The sequence below is a fragment of the Mercenaria mercenaria genome, chromosome 12 (genome assembly GCF_021730395.1).
Source record: "Mercenaria mercenaria strain notata chromosome 12, MADL_Memer_1, whole genome shotgun sequence".
Taxonomy (NCBI): Eukaryota; Metazoa; Mollusca; class Bivalvia; order Venerida; family Veneridae; genus Mercenaria; species Mercenaria mercenaria.
This window is the reverse complement of record NC_069372.1, coordinates 39,113,956-39,134,614: the sequence shown is the minus strand read 5'-3', so window position 1 is coordinate 39,134,614 and position 20,659 is coordinate 39,113,956. Positions and strand designations below refer to the sequence as shown.

Genomic DNA, 20,659 nt, shown 5'->3' with positions numbered 1-20,659 from the left:
AAATTGTGTCAGAATTGCAGATACCGTCAGTAGTGATATCACACGACTCAGATTATGTGTAGTTTATTACTTTTATTCAGCAGCATAACGCAATGACTGTTGTCGTACTTACTGACCTAATAGTTGGCAATGTCTAGCTATTTTTTTTTATAAGAAGACGCAGCATAACATAAAAATCACGAATTAGTTTACATCAAACACCAAACTTCATAATAAGTTTATTCACTTGGCTTTTGAAATGTTTATGGGGCTATACATGTTATCGTCTTTATTTGAAGAAGGCAAAAATATGGATATTTGATCTTCTTCAACAATTAATTATGGAACATAATCATGCTTCAATAGCTGTCTATTATATTAATTAAAAGCACCTCATTATTTACCTGTTGCCAATATTTGAAGTAATTGTGTCAAACACAATAGGTTGATGGTTGCCAAGGTGTCCGATGTCTTTAGACAGTTGCATATAAAACGCTACTTTAGAATAGACTGATTCTCCTGGTGGTTGTAGAAGTCTTCTTGAAACTATCAAAAGTCAAATGAGTGAAATAATTTGCGAACATTACTCCTGTAGTTTTGCAACATTCTTTGAAAGATGCAACGACATTTCTCTCTATTAGACAAAACGAAGCAAACCATAATATTAACAAGCCCTAAAATTCCAAACGCAATATTAAATCCAACAGATTTTCTCTAAAAATATACCCGTTTCTCAAATCGGCAGTCTTCGATTGGTATGGATGAGTTTTAGTCACATCGGCAGTCTTCGATTGGTATGGATGAGTTGTCACATCGGCAGTCTTCGATTGGCATGGATGAGTTTGTCACATCGGCAGTCTTCGATTGGCATGGACGAGTTTGTCAATTCGGCAGTCTTCGATTGGCATGGATGAGTTTGTCACATTTGCAGTCTTCGACTGGTATGGATGTTTGTCACATTTGCAGTCTTCGACTGGTAAAAAATGAGTTTGTAACATCGGCAATCCTCCGTTTGTATCATTGGCAGTCTTTGTTTGGCAAAGATTAGTTTATCACAACAGAAGTCTTCGGCTGGCAAAGATGAGCTTGTTACATTGGCAGGGTGGGTTTCTTACATCAACAGACTTTGATTTGCAAGGATGAGTTTGTCACATCAACATACTTTGACTGATAAGGATGGGTTTGTAATTTCAGCAGACTTCGACTGGCAAGGATGAGTTTATCACATCGGCAATCTTCGGCTGGCAAAAATGAGTTTGTCACATCAAAATATTTAAATGGTAGATATGAATTTGACATAAAGGAATTCTTCGATTTGTCTACAGTCTTCGATTAGCAGGGCAACGATTACATCTTTGTGATGAAAAGTTTGATATTTTAATTAAAGTAGGCATTTTTATGCCCCCGAAGGGAGGCATATTAGTTTTCAACTGTCCGTCCGTTCGTTCGTTAGTTAGTTCGTTCGTTCGTTAGTCACAACGTTAACTTTTTGCATGAAGGCACTTTACTCGCGAACCATTTCACCCAGGACCTTCAAACTTCACATGCTGATAGTACTTATTGAGTACACCACCTCTAATGACTTTGGGGTCACCAGATCAAACGTTAAGGTCACAGGAGCCAACGTTATCTTTTTGCATGAAGGCACTTTACTCGCGAACCACTGCACCCAAGACCTTCAAACTTCACCTGGTGATAGTACTTATTGAGTACACAACCTCTACTGACTTTGGGGTCACCAGATCAAAGGTCAAGGTCACAGGGGCCAACGTTAACTTTTTGCATGAAGGCACTTTACTCGCGAACCACTGCACCCAGGACCTTCAAACTTCACATGCTGATAGTACTTATTGAGTACACCACTCCTACTGACTTTGGGTTTACCAGGCCAAAGGTCAAAGTCACAGGGGCCAACATTAACTTTTTGCATGAAGGCACTTTACTCGCAAACCACTTCACCAAGGACCTTCAAACTTTACATGCTGGTAGTACTTTATGAGTCCACCAATCCTACTGACTGACTTGGGGGTCACCAGATCAAAGGTCAAGGTCACAGGGGCCAACGTTAACTTTTTGCATGAAGGCACTTTACATGCAAACCACTTCACCCAGGACCTTCAAACTTCACATGCTGATAGTACTTATTGAGTACACCACCCCTACTGACCTTGGGGTCACCAGGTCAAAGGCCAAGGTGCTGCGGGGGCATTTGTCACCATTAGTGACAGCTCTTGTTTTTCCATGGTCTAAAATCAGTTTATGATACAAAAGCATTGTTCAGTTGGATAAATATTCACAATTATACATGGCACCTTATATAAATCTCCGGTCCATGGTTTTAGCTACATGTATATGACTGGTCTATATTCCTTTTTTCTGGGGCTAATAAGCAAAAAAGTGAAAATAAAACCGTGAAAATAGTTTCCAATAGTATGTAATAGAACACTTGCCAGACAATAGTCAAAACTATTGCCCGATGTCCGAATATTAATAGCTGCTTTGTTTCAGGGAGATATAATATCAAACTTGTGATTCATTTATAATAAACAGTTACCATATTTTCCTTATTGGTTTTGTATTTTTCTTTGTGTTTTCAAATTTGAGGAAAAGAGAACAACAAAGTAGAAAGAAAGACACTACATGTAATTTGTAAAGCAGTGTCTCAGTTAACGAACAGAAGTCCTTAAAGAATTATTTTACCAAATATTATTAAAAGTAGGGCTAACATGTAACAGAAGACTACAAAAGACAACAACTGTAATAGAAAGGTTTATTTCTAAGCAGAATTTATAAAGTTTGCAATGTTGAAAAAATGCAAAAAATGTCAATAAAATACTCAGAAAAAATAATGACGATTTTAACAAGCTTGTGAACGTTTTAAGAAAATTTCAAAGAGTATTATTTGAAATAAAGAAGATAATTCTTACTAGAACCATTTAACTGTTAGCCTACTAAATTTCTAAAATGGACTGGTCTGTCATTTAATTTGGGCAATACCATTTACTGTTAGAATGGGTCTTTACTGAAAAGTTACTGACTGAATAGCGAACAGTGCAGGTCATGATCAGCATGCACGGATGTGCAGGCTTAATGTCTGCACTGGTCGCAAAGGCAGAATCACAGGCTAAAGGTTAAGAGTAGAAGAAAATTGTCCCTTATCTTTAAAGAATCTGATATAAAATACTGATACAGAACGTTAAGATTTGATTTCGTTATTTGTATCGTGCTGAAACCATGGTAGTTAAACAGTGCAAAACTATGGGTTTTGAATATTTTTTGATACTATTTAGTGAACTAAAATATACACAGACATAAAGATTAATGAAAGTGTTCTTGGTTATCAGACGCATGATGGTACGTAACTGAGTTATGGTTAATTAAAGTATGATGAAGTCAGAATATTAGTTACTCCAGCAGTAATTGTCACGCACTACACCTAACAGAATGTTAGAATTTATCAAACTTAATATTAGCGTATATATACATAATCAATAAAACTTTGTTCTGTTCTGTTCTGTCCTGTTCATCTTCGTGTTTATAGCAGTAATTTGCCTAAGTGATCACTAAATAGCAAGCTGACAGAAAAATATCACTATTTGATGAACAGTTAGTATGTCAATATTGCTTGTGTCCATTGTGGAGTATCACCAGCAGTCACTGGTCAAAGTGATATAATCTGCGGATCAATATACCAGTAAGTGAAAAAATGGGGCAAACATTAAGCAGTCATAACGTCAGCATTTAACTCGTTGTCCAGACTAGCATACACACTCTGACTTCTGCATCGGCATCTTCTCCCAATCTGCACACATTCCTTCCCCCTTCCACAGCGTCTTCTAGCACAGCAATTCCGCGAGTGCCCAGTTCGTATGGCTGTAGCTTCTTCAATACAAACCGCCAATACCAGGCAGATAATAAGAATCATAATGCCAATTTTCTGCATTTTGATTTGTATCCTGAAAAATAGGAAAATCATTTCCAGAAACATTTTCGTATTGCAATCTGCTTCACATTAGAAAAACTACGCGTACTTTTCTTAATCTATATTCATTTTAGCTCGATTATGATGAAAACTTCGAGCATATTGAAAGATTCTCGAGTCCGTTTTCTGGAAAAAAAAAACAGTGCTTAAGCGTGACTGGGACTTCAATGGGACTCGAGTTGAACGGCCGGCACATTAACCACAAAATCACTACTACCTTTTTCTTCAACACGATGTTGTAATGAATAAGTTTTTAAAACGAATGCTTGCAGATTAGTTCCTTAAACAGTTCTCCCTTGAATTATTGAATAGCAAAGCTTACAGTTATATATGTCAAAAAGAAATTAAGAACGGCACTAATTGGTTAATTGGTTAATTAGGGTGTAACTACATTGTGTCTGTTTTGTTGATTTTAACCCAATTTTTACCAAGTTATGTTAAAGAAGTATGAGAAATGGTCAGATTTAGTAGAAACCAATACTGCAAAAGCAACATACAACAAAAGTACTTTAGACGTGATATATATTTAGACACCACAGTATGGTAATCAAAGCGCTGACAGCACAGAAAGGTTGAAACCCGCAAACCACTCCGCTGTAACAGTTCAAGTTACTTTCATGAAATAGTATAACATTCAAACACTAGAAATTCTGCTCTGACTAAAACCATCAAGTGTCTTGAAACACACTGACAACTCGGGTAAGGCAACTCTACATCGGCTTAATTAAAATTTACAATAATGATACCAATGAGAAATACAATGACTGTTTCATTAAAAACACAAATACTCATAGAGAATATAGATAACAGAAATATTAGATATTCTAACACGACTCTTCATTTTCCTATTAAACAAAGAAGGCTGAAAACAGTGAATTATTATACAACAAATCACTGTTCTGACGTCACAATTATTACGTCATGACGTCAAACGGCATAGTGGCGCGCTGGAAAAGAAACCGATTGAAAACGGGCAAATATTTAATGAATGTACTTAAAAATCCTTGGTAACGTGTTAGAATCGAAATAATATATCTCATTTAGTGATTTGCTCTTGAATAAATCATTGTTTGTCGTTCAGATGCGTATTATTATATCACTCGAGCTGCGCCCTCGTGATATAATTCCTTTGCATCTGAACTCCAAACAATGATTTATTCAACGACAAATCACTGGATGAGATATAGAGAATCTGTCATTGGTCTTCGGTTAAGATCAGAAAATCCCAACCCGAGGGCGCACCGCTCAAGTCTTAAACGAGGCTGGGCCGAGTTTAAGACTTCAGCGGTGCGCCCGAGGGTTGGGATTTCCGATCTTCACCGAACACCAATGATGGATTCTATTTCTCACTTACCACAACAGAAACAATAAAAACAAGCATGAAAATATGAAACTATTTAAAACGCGGGAAATTGACGTCCGTAAGCAGAAGTGACGTCATGACATTTCAGTGACGCACGATAACAAAGTTCCGCTTTAGTTTTATTGTTTGTAGCGTAACGGTACGTTCTTATCATAAAGTAATGAATTTTGAATCGAGAAATACACTATAAGGAACCGAGAGAAAAGATAAAGGTACCTGATTTTTAATTATTTTACATAAATGATATGTATATTCAGTGCATGAAGTAGTCCGTCACAGGCGTGTGGGATAACCCATGTGAGAAAAGATTTTCCAGCATTTCTAAAAATAGAGATTTTTCTGTCCGATAAGTGAGAAATATTATTCCTTAAGTAAATTGTCAACAATTAATTTTTCTGACGTCATAATTATTACGTCAGAGCGTTAGACGGCATAGCGGCGCGCTGGAAAAGAAATGAACACATATCAGGCACATATTTAACGGATATCGTCAAGGACGTACATTATAATCCTCGATAACTTGTTAGAATAGAAATAATATATCTTAAACAGTGATTTGCTCATGAATAAAATCATTGTTTGTCGTTTAGATGCATATTATTATAGGCTGCGCCCTCGCCGGCGATATAATTACTTCGCATCTTAACTCCAGACAATGATTTTATTCAATGACAAATCACTGTTTGGGATGTATTACTTTTTAATTCAAATTTAACAGTTAAAGGTACTGGCTTCCAGATCGTTAGACAACAAAAACAAAAACAAAAAAAGTTTTTTAGATAGGGGCCTATCTAAAAATAAATGCTATATTTTTTAAGAATGCTTTGAAACTTGGTTACAGACAGACTTCTAGTATATGTTACGGAAACAGATGAGAATAAATTGTTTTTTACTGCTTTTTTCGATGAAAATTGAGAAGCGTTTATAGCGCTTTACTCTGATATCAACGAAGATCTTTAACTGAATCCGACCTTTGCACCTGTGGTGACACTGAGACTACTTCCGTGTCGTAAATATCAAACAGTTCGTGAAAAGTTTTTTCTCCAATACTCCATGTCTATTGGCAGTAAACAATCTTCTCAATGGAAACGACATGCTTTCATCTCGTAATCATTGATGTTCAGTCTTAATATTTCTGAGTTTTAATACTTCCTGCTCTGTTGATTTGCATCCCCCGTGAGTACATAATCGGTTCAAGCAACACTCCGTTTTATTTTACAAAATTTAATTGAAACAAATAGCATTGCAATTATGTTATACTATCCTTATATGCCACATAAAAGTTCTCACTAGCCATGATTCCTGATAATGTGGTATTTGATGAACTGTAATTATTTCCAACATGGAGAGGATTTTATATAAGTTTTAAATAATTTGTTTTCCAATTCATTAATTTCATGCAATTATTGTTGTAGACCATGTATGTTAAGTTTTAACGCTTTACTCGGAGTAAACTGTCTCGATTATAAATATCTATATTTAACACGCATTAAACACTAAAGCCTCCATAGCTCTATTGGTAACGACAGCCGGAAAACGTCTTTATTGCCGCGGCGGTCCAGGTTTGATTCCCGACGCGGTTTCTTGATTTGGCATTTTTAAAATAGTTTAGAAACGAAAACTCATATGCTGATGCTCATATTATGACAAAGAAACATATATTTTTTAGCTAAAATCTGGAGGTCAATGCCTTTAACAGTTTGAAAGATATATACGTTACTTTACGCTAAAATTCTACAGAAAATGCTATTTTTAAAATGCCAGTTTGTCACAGTTTCTCTTTCAATTTTCTAAAGTTATACACCATAAGAAAGCTTCTGATCTGAGCTTGTCAAAGATGTATAATTTGGTATATTTTCTTTTATCATTTGCATTGAAATGATTGTTAAACCTGACCAGGAACTTTTACATAGAAATTATGTAGAGAGATAAGCGGTCGGTATACTCGTAAATAATCAGTAAAAGTAGTGCGGAAATAGAACGGCGGATTAATCTGCGTTTAGTGAAAACTGGCAGTATTAGATTTTTGCAGTATTCAGAATACGGTTATAATAGGTTTCAACCGCTTCGCGGTTTCAACCTAAAAACTGTTTTACCTGGAAAAGCTAAAAATCGCATTATGGCCTATCAATCAATCGACAGCATTTTCCAGAGTGTATTTTCTGAAAAAAAATACATAACTGAAAGATATATACTTACAAGGTGATGTAATTTTTGTACGTTGACCTTTAAGAATTTAGACCTAGTTCCAAATGAAAAAAGCGCATACACTGATTTATATGTCCAGTGATAAAAACAGTCCCTTCTGTTAAGTTGATATGAACGCAAATGGCCGGGATCACGCGATATTTTCATCACATTGCAAAACAAACGGAAATTGATACTTTAAGATTCAGTTAGTGTTTGTTTTTCTTTATCTAAGTGGACGATTCTGTTGTATAATGTAACATAGTTTATAATAAACAATAATGTTCGGCGTGCATAATGTCATGTATGAATAAGGCCAATCTGGATACGTAACAAACAAAGGAAATAATTTTTTCAGCTCAAACGGAAAATACACTTGTTACGTTTACATCAAGAATGCTTAGAGTCTAACAATTAGTATTGTCTAAGTATTATATATATAAATCATGAAATAATGTTTTAAGGAGATCTGCGCATTAGGTTCAGCCAAATAAGGAAAAACATTGCACTCAGTTGCCTTTACTTATATGAGAAGTTGTGTAAAATTACTACGGTGGTATGTTTAAGACATGCATTTTTTATTGAACTATCTCGTGCTCGCGACCGCACGACATCTTGTCTTAAGCGCTCAACATCTTATCTCGTGCGCAGGAGATCTTGTATCGAGCGCACAACATCTTATCTCGTATGGTCGACATCCTATCTCATGCGCACGACATCCTATCTTGTGCGCACGACATCTTATCGTGAGCGCATGACATCTTATCTCGAACGATCGACATCTTATCTCGAGCTCACGACATTTTATCCCGAGCGCATGACATCTCATCTCAAGCGCTTAAGATCATATTTCTTACGCACGACATCTTATTAGGAGCACATGATATCTTATCTATATATATCAAGGTCATTTGTGTGCTTTCAGGTCATCAGTAAATACATATGACTGCCACAGTTTTTGCTTTTGTTTCGTTTATGTTTAAAACCGTTTCACGGGTTTGCCATTGTAAGTAATTTTAATATACAAACTGATCAAAAAAGTGCAGTAAAATTTTGTGATGACGCAAAGACATATATTTAAGTCATGGACAAAAGAAAGATTAGGTATGTAGGTTTCGCCCATATTAAAGAATTTCCCCTTTTTCCCTTAATTCATGCATGCAGTTATATAACTTTCCTGAAAATGTGCGAATTGATACTATAAGCCGAACTGCGCTTTGTTGCTATTCTAACATACAGTATACATCAATTTTTTTAACAGTAGGACATGAATATAAAAGCGGCAGACTCGCCCACACTCTAAAAGGCATGTTGTTTTAACCATGAACAGAAGTCACCGAGATTTAAACCACATATCAGTAAGAGTGGCCTGTCGCTTCTGACTATTGACAATAAATAACAAATGCTGATTGATTGAGACAAAACCGTGACTTTTATAATTATATCATTACAGAAAACTGATGAAATGTCACGGCATATTGTGTGAGATATAAGTATCAAGAAATGAAGCATGAAATGATAGATTTCTAGCCAAAATTTTCAGAAACAAAATAGGCAACGCTATGATGCTAAAGCTCGAAATATGATAAGCATACATGCACTAGCCAATGCAGTGAGAATGCATTGTGCTAGGCAAGACCAGCTACCGAAAATCCGAGGCCAAGATGCTCAACAAATTCTCAACATAATGATGATGGTTTTGTCTCTGATTGCCTAAAGTATGCTAATGATTATGTATACAATATGCCATACCGAAATGCAAGTGAGTTGAGGGTCTTCAAATATTTTAAGAAATAAAATTTGCCCATAAAATGGTCCATTGAATATCAATTCTAATTATTTAATAGCCACATGCAATCATTCATTTCTTTAATAATATCAGATTTTGTCCGGCTTATGTACTTTAAAGATGATAATATAAGCTATATTGAGCCGTATTTGACCATTATTTCTCTTGATTTTACCTAATCAACCGAAAGCAAACGCTTCCAACACTATGCAGCAGTTACATTTTCCCTAATAACTTTCTTGGATCTAACCCGAGATAGATCAGGCAGTAATCTTGATATGTCACTTACTTTATAATCCAGCCATTATTCAAGTAATGTAATTTAGTATAATTGAATAGATCAAGTCGTAGTTTTACTTAACAGTAGTTTTACCTTTCTAGCAAAGCTTCCCCTTGTTTTCACCAGTCTAACCCTACCGAGGCCATGCCACTCTGCCGCTCCCAGTGTATTGATAGATTTGACAATTTTTCTCATGCCATCCGCCATTTGGTCCGACAGTGCTCTCATGCCACCCTACTATTCCTTGTACACTGTTTGAATCGACAGTGCTTCTCCCTTGGCTCCGGTATAATAGCATATATGAACAGCACAACGCCTATGACAAAGGGATGTAGAAGCTGCATACACAAGCATCTAAATAAAAATAAATCAAATATCAAATTTATTTATTTATTTTGTTGGGTTTAACGTCGCGCAATCAAATATCTAAAAATAAAATACTAAAAATACTATACAGTTATAAATTATTGATGAATGATTTCGCTATTCCGATAAAGACACAAAGCGCACAGCCCTAGGTTTGGCACTGTGGATAAAAATTATTAACTAGATAGCGGCAGTAAGATATTATGCTGATACAATACTCAAGAGTCAATGTTACTGCAATTCCTGCGCGACTGAGCCATTGACAGTAGAAAACGTAATGATTTTCCTACGTAATACATGCATCTAGAACAGAAAACACAGCCAGAGTCGCAATCCGAAAGCAAAATTTGTATGACATATGCCGTTCAATTCGGTTAGATCAATTTAACCTCCGTAGAAAAATCCGATTCTACGAAAAAAAACAAAGAAAAATATCAAACAGGGAATGCCACGCACCAAAAGCGCAGTCTCCTCAAAACGAACCCCCAGCACGCAAACGCGTGCACCACACACACACACACACTCTCAAAGCTTACACATCAGGACAAAACGAACAACACACACACACACACACAAAGCCAACACATAAGGACAAGACGAACAATAAGCATACACACACGCGCGCACACAAAGCCAACACACAAGGACAAAACGAACAAACAAAGGAACACAGTGGGGCACCGCCTTGGAACGGTCAGTGGCAAAAACACCACTGGGGAGCTTAAACCGGTTTATGGTGCGCACCCAACCTCACTCTTACCCCCACCATGTTCCAAAGACATGGGACAGTGTAAATAAAAGTAATCCCCTCCAGGTGAATCTCTAACACACGTAATGGAAACAAAAAGGCATGGCATGTAAAACACAAAAATGCTCGTGTATAAATATATAAAAAGCAAACCTTAAGAACCAAAAACGTATGTACTCAATGCCTTTTCAGAAGACAGAGCAACAAGAGAAACACCCTTAAGGGCCCGACTAAACAGGCCAGAAGACAAATATCAAAACAGTTCAGTCCTGGTAGGATTTAAAAACTGCTCATCATAGAGTCCTCCCCCTCTTCCGTCAGACGCAATCAAAGAGGGAAGCGTAGTGTCCAACTGTAAACGGGTTGAACACTAAACATGCGGTATGTCTCAAAACAGTTGGGTCGTAACCTCTTTTAATAAAATGTTTGATAATCTTTCCAAATACATTTGGAAAATTACCATGACCCAAGATCTTACGAAGTTTGGTAACCACATCCCCATAAAAAACGGGTTTAGAAATACCTTCTCGCAGAAGTGTCTTTAAATTACTATTGAATTTTAAAACTAAATCAGAATTACGATAATAAAATTTAGTAAAATATTTACGCAATTTGTAATAACGGTAGCCTTGCTGAAGAAGTTTACTTGTAATATATTGATTACGTTCATTGAAATGCTTGACATGACTACACGCTCTGGCAAACCGAATTAATTGAGAAATATATACCCCATAAGATGTAGCCTGAGGTACATCCCCATCCAAATGGGGAAAATTTACAATACTAAAGTTAAAATCATCCCTCTTGTCCTAAATTTTGGTATGTATAATATTGTCATAAATAGAGAGATGTAAATCTAAAAATGAAGCATCAGTATCCGAATTGTTAGTTTTAATTAACTGAAGCTCCCTAGGATAAATAGTACCCACCAAATGACCAAAAAACGGATTATCCATATTAAGGATATCATCCAGATAGCGTGATGTATTATTAAATGCAGTTATAATATCTGCTTGCGTATCTGGAGAAAGGCTCAACATAAAGTCTCTTTCATAACAATATAAAAACAAATCTGCGACAAGGGGTGCACAATTTGTTCCCATGGGAATACCAACAACTTGTCTAAAAACTGCATTCCCAAATCTGATGTAAATGTTGTTCAATAAAAAGGAAAGGGCTTTACAAACTTCGTCACAGGTCAAAGCCACAGCAAAACAGTTCAATAACAAGCGTAAATATAGATATTACGGACATAAAACAATGTACAGTCTGTATCATATATGGTAAAACAAAACAGGACGACTTTAATGGACCAAAAACAGCGTTTCAATAACATTTAAATTTTACCTGTCCGCTTTTACAACAACCATAGTAAAATAGTTTTAATAACAAACGTTAATATCAATAGTTTGGTCACAAACCGATGTAGATGGTAGAACAAAAGGGACTAAAGACAACGGTTTAATAACATTTTGCTTTTACCTAACTACTTACCTTCAGGCATTGCTGCCAAATAACGTATTCTAACTACTTTATCCAATACCAGCATAAATTTCTATTGTCCACGTGTGTGTTTGTCTTTACCCATGGCTCAAATGAAATTTCTTTTCAATACCTGCTTAAAAATAAAACAAAACAAAAGATTGTACTACTGTATACTGAACAAAGTGTGACATCGTCCTTTTCTGTACATAAATCTACTAAATCCGGTCTAGTATACTTTGTATTATCACCATCGGCAACGACAGCAACAATACTATAATGGACAGCACATATAAATCTTTAATAAGGATATTTTATTAGGTACTTCTCCGAAACTATAAACATCCTGTAAGTGTACATTTTGTACAGAACTGGCATATTCATTCACGGTTACGACCAAAAACCGAGTAAATATAATTTCTATGGCCACCAACTGGACGTTTTTGTTCGAAAATTTGTAGATAAGAAAGACCCTTACCACTGAAAAATGTGCCCTCTGGTATGTTAAAAAGTAAACAGCCATCTTTGACTGCAACTAACATTTTTCTCGCCTAAAATCAGCAAATGACAAAATACTCGCCTCCCCATCAGCCCCTCCTGGTTTAGGACAATTTAGATTTCATACTGTTAAAATTCTATGGTGGTTAGACAACAACACTGAAAAAAAAAAAAAAACCCCAAAACATAATTTAAAAAAAAGTGTTTTCTTTCGGTACCTGACGTTATTCAAATGCTCAGTGAATCAAATATTTGTATATTCTCACTCTAAACGATTTTTAAGTAAATTCATAATATGTCCACAATCAGGTCAAACAACTTTAAATACATTTAACGAATCTCCTAAAGTAACACTTTTCATTTTTGAACAAGATATTCCTTTCTAAATTTTTCTTACTAAATTTCAACTTCGAGCGAGAAATTAATCAAAGGTCACAATGTACTGTGTGACCAGTTACAATTAAGAAAAACGTGTATTTTGCACGAGCAAAACGTACGTGTCTGAGTTCTGAAAGTGTTGCTTTAGTCAGCAGTTCTATAGCAAATAAGAATTTACGTAAGACGAAAAAAGATTTTCTGAATTAAAATGCTCAAATTGTGCTTCTTGTCGAGGGCAACATGTCATTATGGTAGGCACGTTCACGCTTTCATTGGAATTTTACTTATTTGGGAAAAAATATGAGTTGATATACGAACGGGTATTTTGTAACCATCAATTAATGAACTCTCTGTCTGGTGCATGTTAGGCTTTTTTCGCTAAGTCACTTGTCCCTTTCTCAAACGACGGGCTTTAGTAGTTCTCAACTTAAGAAACAAACCGTTATATTTTGTGTTATTTTTGTTGGAAAAAGCTTGTTTGCCGGCAAATAGATGTATGCCATTATTGCATGGCAGTACGTCTTTCCATAAAGCTAGGTCAACTTGCAATTTTGCTTCCGCACATTTAGGGTGGCCTTCCCGAGGCCTTCCCATATTCGCCGGATGTGAATCGAGTAAAGTAGTGGTAGGAAAGTGTGTGTTGTTGGGCGAAGAAACCAGTATCGGCCTAAATATAACAAAATGTCATTTAAAATTAAGACTGTCCAGTTACGCATTTGCTGTCAGTGCCCGTAACTACACTGAGGCGGCTGCATTGGTGTTTTCAGCAAAGCATATTTTGTGATATCATTGAAAAATGCAGTCTCATTTTTATGCAATAAACGCAAAACACCAGAACGATTAATATGAAGTAACATCTTCAAATCAGCTTGTATTTACAAAATCCGGAGAGATTTATATGAGGACTGGTATATTTGTCCAACGTTTCCCAACGGTTTCATGATAATACCCTACTACATCTAGTCCTAATGCTGTTGAAGCTGATGAAGCAAATATTTATTCATATCTTCTTTGTAGCTGCGCTTTTGTAATATACAAGTATATTATTATACTTTCAGTATAGCTCTTGTAACGCAGCCCTTTTCATGACAAGAGATGCTTTCTTGAGTCATTCTTTATACACGTTTCAGTCAGCTTTATAGGTCTAAGGTACCATTTTTGTCGAACATTTTTTACAGCAGAATGCCGCGCAGCTCTTCGGTTCTTCAGCTGTGTGAATAGAACGGAGTTGAGGTACATCATATCCGCAGATATCTTTTATCCAAATCAAACTTAGCTTTTGGGGATTAGCATCTCACATACCTTTCAGGATTAGCTTACTGTTGTTTGATAGGCAAAAGATTATCATGATGCCATTTACATCTCCAGGCATGATTAGATTGTAAATTGGAGGCAACGAGTAAGTGACAGTAGGGTTTCTCGCCTGAAGATACGGTATGCTCTCGTATCAGACAGTGGATGTGAACACTGATTTATATTGATACGGGCGTTCTATACAAAGACTGTTTCACACTGTTGCATACACTTCTAACTGGACGTATCATGTTCACTAGCACATCTATTTTATAGACTGAACTGCTGATTTTACAACTTGGAACGGAAATTTGACGTGAGCATCAAAGGTATGGCATAATTAATAGTTACTCTTGAATGGCAGATTTGTAAAGTGGTTGTTTTTGACAGAACATTTGTCATATGGTGTATCCAATAGTCACTGTTAAATGGTGAACGAAAAGTGGTTGTTTTTGTCAGACCTGAGAGGGTATAAAATGAATGGCGTGACCGATGGTTACTCTTGACTGGCAGAATGAGGGAGTTGTTGTTTTTCTCAAGAAAGTTATACTGAAGCATCAAAGGAATTGAGTGACCAATGGTAATATGTCGAAGTGGTTCTTTTTGTCAAAATAATGGACTGATTCTCCTGGTGGTTGTAGAAGTCTTCTTGAATCTATCAAAAGGCAAATGAAATAATTTGTGAACATCACTCCCGTAGTTTTGCAACATTCTTTGACACGACATTTTTCTCCTATTAATTAGACAAAATGAAGCAGAACATCATATTAAAAGGTTTGTCACATCGACAGTCTTCGATTGGCAAAATGTGTTTGTAACATTTGCAGTCTTCGATTGGCTAAATGAGTTTGTAACATCGGCAAACTTCAATTAGCAGAGATGAGTTTATAACATCGGTAGCCTAAATTGTCGAAGATGAGTTTGTCACAGCAGAAGTTTGTGATGTCATCAGTCTGACATCAACATACTTTAACTGACAAGGATGGGTTTGTAGTTTCAGCAGACTTCGACTTGCAAGGATGGGTATGCACAGGGGGTGGGTTTCTTACATCAACATACTTTGACTGGCAAGGATGGGTTTGTAATTTCAACAGACTTCGACTGAAAAGGATGGGTTTGTCACATCGGCAATCTTCGACTGGCAAAAATGAGTTTGTCACATCAGCCGACTTTGAATGGTAGAGATGAATTGACATAAAGGCATTCTACGATTTGTAAAAATAAGTTTGTTACATCAAATATGCAGTCTTCGATTAGCAGTTGCAACGATAATATTTTTCTTATGAATAGTTTGATATCTTAAAAGGAGGCATTTATTTTTTTCATGTTCTAAAATCAGTTTATGATACAAAAGCATTGTTAAGTTGGATAAATATTCACAATTATACACGGCACCTTATATAAATCTCCGGTCCATGGTTTTGGCTACATGTATACATACATATGACTGGTATATATTCATTTTTCTGGGTAGATCAATCTAGCTGCTTTGTTTCAGGAGATATAATATCAAAATTGTGATTCATTTGTTTAAGAAATAATATAGATCTATCCCAAACAGTGATTTGTCATTAAATAAAATTATTTTTTAGAGTTTAGATGCGGAAGAGATATATCGCAAAGGCGCAGCCCGAGTTATCAAGGATTATTATGTACGTCCATGACGATATCCATCAAATGTTTGTCTGATTTCTGTTGATTTTATTTCCAGCGCGCCGCTATGCCGCCTAACGCTATGACGTAATGAGAGTGACGTCAAAAAAACTTGAAGTGTTGAATAATAACACAGATTTCAGCCTTCTTTGTTTAATAGGAAAGCAAATCTGGCCGTGATAGAATTGTAAACATTTACCATATTTTCCTTATTGGTTTTGTATTGTGTTTTCAAATTTGAGGAAAAGAGAACAACAAAGTAGAAAAAACACTAGATCTACATGTAAAGCATTTTATCACTTAACGAATGGAAGTCCTTCAAGAATCATTTTACCAAAGATATTATCAAAAGCAAGTTAAAAGCTTGAAATGTTGAAAAAAATGCAAAAAAAGTCAAATAAATGTTTCATGAACAGAGTGCCGGGCTGTGAAGAAATCGTGGCTATATGGGCGGTAGGACAAAAAGGAATGTGTTACCACGAAGACGCCGGGTTCAAGCTAGGAATGACGGACTGCAACAAAGTTCTTATTGAGGTTTGAGGATACAGTGTTATTTGAACGTGGATTTTCATATTTGATATACATTCTGTTTTGTTTTTCTGTTTTGTTTTTTTATCTACATCTTTTATATAATGATTGTAAATTTGAGGAGGAATGTTCACAACTACAGAAAGATTATACTAGCTGCTAACAAATCATTAACATTTGTGTGGGTGGGGAGAGTTTTTGTGGAATTCATGGTTTAGTCGTTCCACGAATATTAATAGTAACGAACTTGTAAAATTCAAATTCATTTTATGTTCAAAAATTAAAATCCACGAGCTCATATCCCGGGGGATTGTTCGGTCTTGGTCACAAACACATCCCAAGGGCTTTTGCAGACGTTAATACACAAAACAAACGTGTATTGTCGCTATTCTTGCATAAACATATTACACGAAGACTAAATGCATAGTTTTCATATGTGATGACTTTACGATTCTGGTACAGTTTGAATTACCATCCTCATGTTCTTGGAAACGGTAAACATGTTTTAAATAGCCATAACCAGGGCCCAGAAATCAACAACACTTCCAAAAGCTTGTAATGATGGTTTTAATCATTTTTATAAACCTGTCATTATTACAAACACAAATTAACCATATTTTTACATATCACTTAAAAATTTGGTAAACAGGAACACAATTTCAAAAGTAATAACTTTACATTCGAACTATTTGAAGTACGAACACATTTAGAGTACGGATGAGTACGAACGTAGTGACAAGCTCTCAAATGTTTTATCCGAATTCTTCGCGAAATTAGATAAAAACAATCCGACTGATACTTATAAAAATCATTAAAATGATTCCTGAAAATAAACAATTGCGCAAGTTACACGCAGTTCTTATACATTCACGGTTATCAACAAAAAATGAATCGACCCCGACTTCTAAAAGGGGTGTAAACAAGGGTGGAGCGAGTACGTATATTTTTGTGTGTAGTGCGTTTAGTTTTGGTAACTGATACAGCAAAACATACTATCTTTTATGTTACAAGAAGAGAATATTATGGAAGAATCAAGACACAGATACAAGATGTCAGTCTGGGCAGAAATACATATATACAACCCTGACAAAGCATTTCAAAAATAAAAATCATGTATTAACAGCACGTGAATTGCCTTGTTTGCACACGATTTGTCTCCCGTTAATACATGGGCGGGTCAAGTAAATAGATATACAATCGACTGCGTTATGCATCTTCGTGTGACAGCTGTGCTTTATAAATAAATAAAACTTACCTGCCCGTAACCCTATCAAATATTTACACAGCAAATTATTTTCGAACAACCCAGCTAAGTTATTACTACGCTAGCTAAAACCAAAGGAATATGGCAACTGGGCAACACCTAAGCTTGCCACTACATGCTTTCACAATATATGAAACTTCAGAGCAACCACAGTTTGTTTTATGCATCTGTTAGTTTAATCTATCACTTTCTGTGTATTTTCGGTATAAATCCGCGAAGACTGGTCAAGGATGCATACTGTTCGCTTTCAAAGCCTATAGCAATTGGAGAAACCGTTAGCGGCTGGTCTGGATCCTTGGGTGTCGCAAAGCCACTATGTTGGTTTTCTCACGGCGCGGCTCCTATATACATCAATGAAATTTGTTAGTTCTATGAAACATTGTGTCATGTTGCATTTATATATGATTAATATGTCAGTGTCGACCCATAACTGGTTCATAAAATATATTTTATTCTATACCTAGGTAATGCATGTGATTTAGAGCTCCTATTACGTTGACATTCCGGTCATCTTCTTGTTTGTACATTCAGAGCTACATGAAGAGTTGACGGAATATTTTTCACGGCCAGGTGGACTCATCAAAAATACCTGGCCAATCATCAACATTCCAGCCTCGTTCGGGCGAAGGTTAGGGGTCAAGTGTAATGTCATGCCGGAAGAATCCTTGTAAGTGTCAACCTTCATTGGGTTGTTCAGTGCATCTGTAGGTCGAGAGTAAGTTCTGTTGGATGAAATGCATTTTTCAGTGAAATATGTATTTAAAATCGAAAATAATACAAATCCTCAAATCAAATCAATATTTCAATACGTTTTCATCACATTGCACAAAGTTACTTAACGTTACAACATTTGGGTAGCATTTTTTATATTCTTACATTTGTTTGCTGGAATAACTTTTGTATTTCTTTACATGAAAGAAAGAGAAGCACACATGTTGTATATACATTAGGTTAGGCGCAAAAAACTGTTTGCTTCCGGGAACCCGGCCTACCTTACTATTTTGGCCTGACCCTAAGTGGTTTTATGGCATTGGTGTATATTTTTTCAACTTTTGCAAAACTGCATTTTATGCTTTTTGTCATTCTTGCATAAAACTACTTTTTTACCAGGCATGTCAACAGTAACCAAGGCGATTTTTAATGACAAGGAATAACACGTTATAGCAGATGACCCAAAATACAGCTACGACAGCCCAGTGTTCTATGTGTAAGTGTTATTGCATTGTATCTTCGGAGATAAAACAAAGTAACGATGTTGCTCATTTGCAGACCTGGAGCGGTCTTCTGCGCATGTCCGAAAGTGATTACCAATTGGAGCACACGGCAAAAATACGCAAATTATTGCAAGTCCGCACGCATTTATTGTATCATATGTATAATATACTAACTAAAGGTTAGTATTACCATGGTTATAAAATATATGCATTAAAGATACTTTTTATTCAAATTGCTTGAATCCGGTTTATACCGGAGTCTGTAATTTATCACAGGCGCTCCAGGTCTGCAGTGAGTCACCGTCAAAGAGTAAAGACTGCCAAAGTACATTAAGTGACGACATATTTGAATACAGCTGTACTTGTCTGTTTCTATCACGTTACACAGTTACGTCAATTTTTGCCAACGGGAATTTGAAAACAAAATACAAGCAAAGACAGAGTTTAAGAAATTGGTCTCTCCTGAAATTTGTCCAAACAAAACTTGGCATAAGTTTATGTTGCTCTTTAATCTACCACAGATTTCAGAATTCTTTTACAGCAATGTTCCCTATACAACGTCTGCTCTATTTGTAGCACTTTTAGTTTAATATGCGCATTAATACCGATCTAAGTATCACATCATCATCCCTCCCACCTCCTCATTGCCCTTACACAATATTGTTTTTTGGTTCTGTGTCGTAGTGATATGTTTCATCATTCTCATGTCCTCATGTTCAAGTCTAAAATAATTTCACAGACATTTTCCTTGCGTGACCTCGAACTACCAAAACTGTTCAGGCAAGCTGTGAAACTCGTGACTCTCGTGCATTATGTATGAAATGAGAATAGCACCGGCACATTATGACATGCATGCCTGATAAAAAGGGGCATACATTAAAAAGATATATGAATGTTACAGATTTGATGAACCATTGACATTGGAATCCGGATACGAGCTTCAGCTCCATTGTGATTTTAAGTTGACATCCCGAAGCAAGACAACATTTTTTGGTGAAGGGACTTATGACGAGATGTGTTTTGCTGTCCTTATGTTCTATCCTAAAAACAACTGGCTCGGTGGAAGTGAGTTACACGAATTTATTTACTTTAAGAAGTACTTATAAAGGCTCTGTGGAGATAGCGATACTAATTTCACAGGTCAACAAACACCACTAAATGAGACTACACCCTATTTCACGTACAATACTTAATTTAAGAACATGAATAGAAATTTTCCAGATCACTCAGAGATTTTTTTTTCATAAAGAACTCTAGTGTAGAAAAATACAAGAAGAAAAATGTGGTGTTAACATTTATGTAAGAAAAAAACACTGTGGTAACTGTACTTTACAGTGCTTCTTCTCAAGACTTCTCGCGTTAGATAGAAACAAACAAGCTGTTTGAAGTCCTGTAAATACAGACAGGAACAGAGTAGAGTGAAAGAAACCAAGATGCTTATGTGAAATGAAAGAAAGATTAACATTTTTTTTAAACCAGTGAAGGTTTTTATTCGATTTGAAGCCGGCCAGTCTAACAAATATAACGTGAGATACATATATACTATAATATATGGGAGTGAATACAATTTCACACTAGTTTGGCTGATAATAATATTATATAAGTACGTCTGTGTGAATGTTTTAATAGTTATGTTGTCTAAATAAATTTATGTC

General features: G+C 35.9%; 1 long non-coding RNA gene across 1 annotated transcript; it reads right to left on the bottom strand.

Annotated features, from left to right (window-relative positions):
- Positions 1–2,735: 2,735 nt before the first annotated feature.
- On the bottom strand, positions 2,736–7,808 carry LOC128547343 (uncharacterized). The gene is made up of 2 exons (XR_008366463.1): positions 7,524–7,808; positions 2,736–3,935 (listed from the first exon to the last, which is right to left on the bottom strand). It is a non-coding gene; the product is annotated as an uncharacterized LOC128547343 (long non-coding RNA).
- Between the last annotated feature and the right edge of the window lie 12,851 nt (positions 7,809–20,659).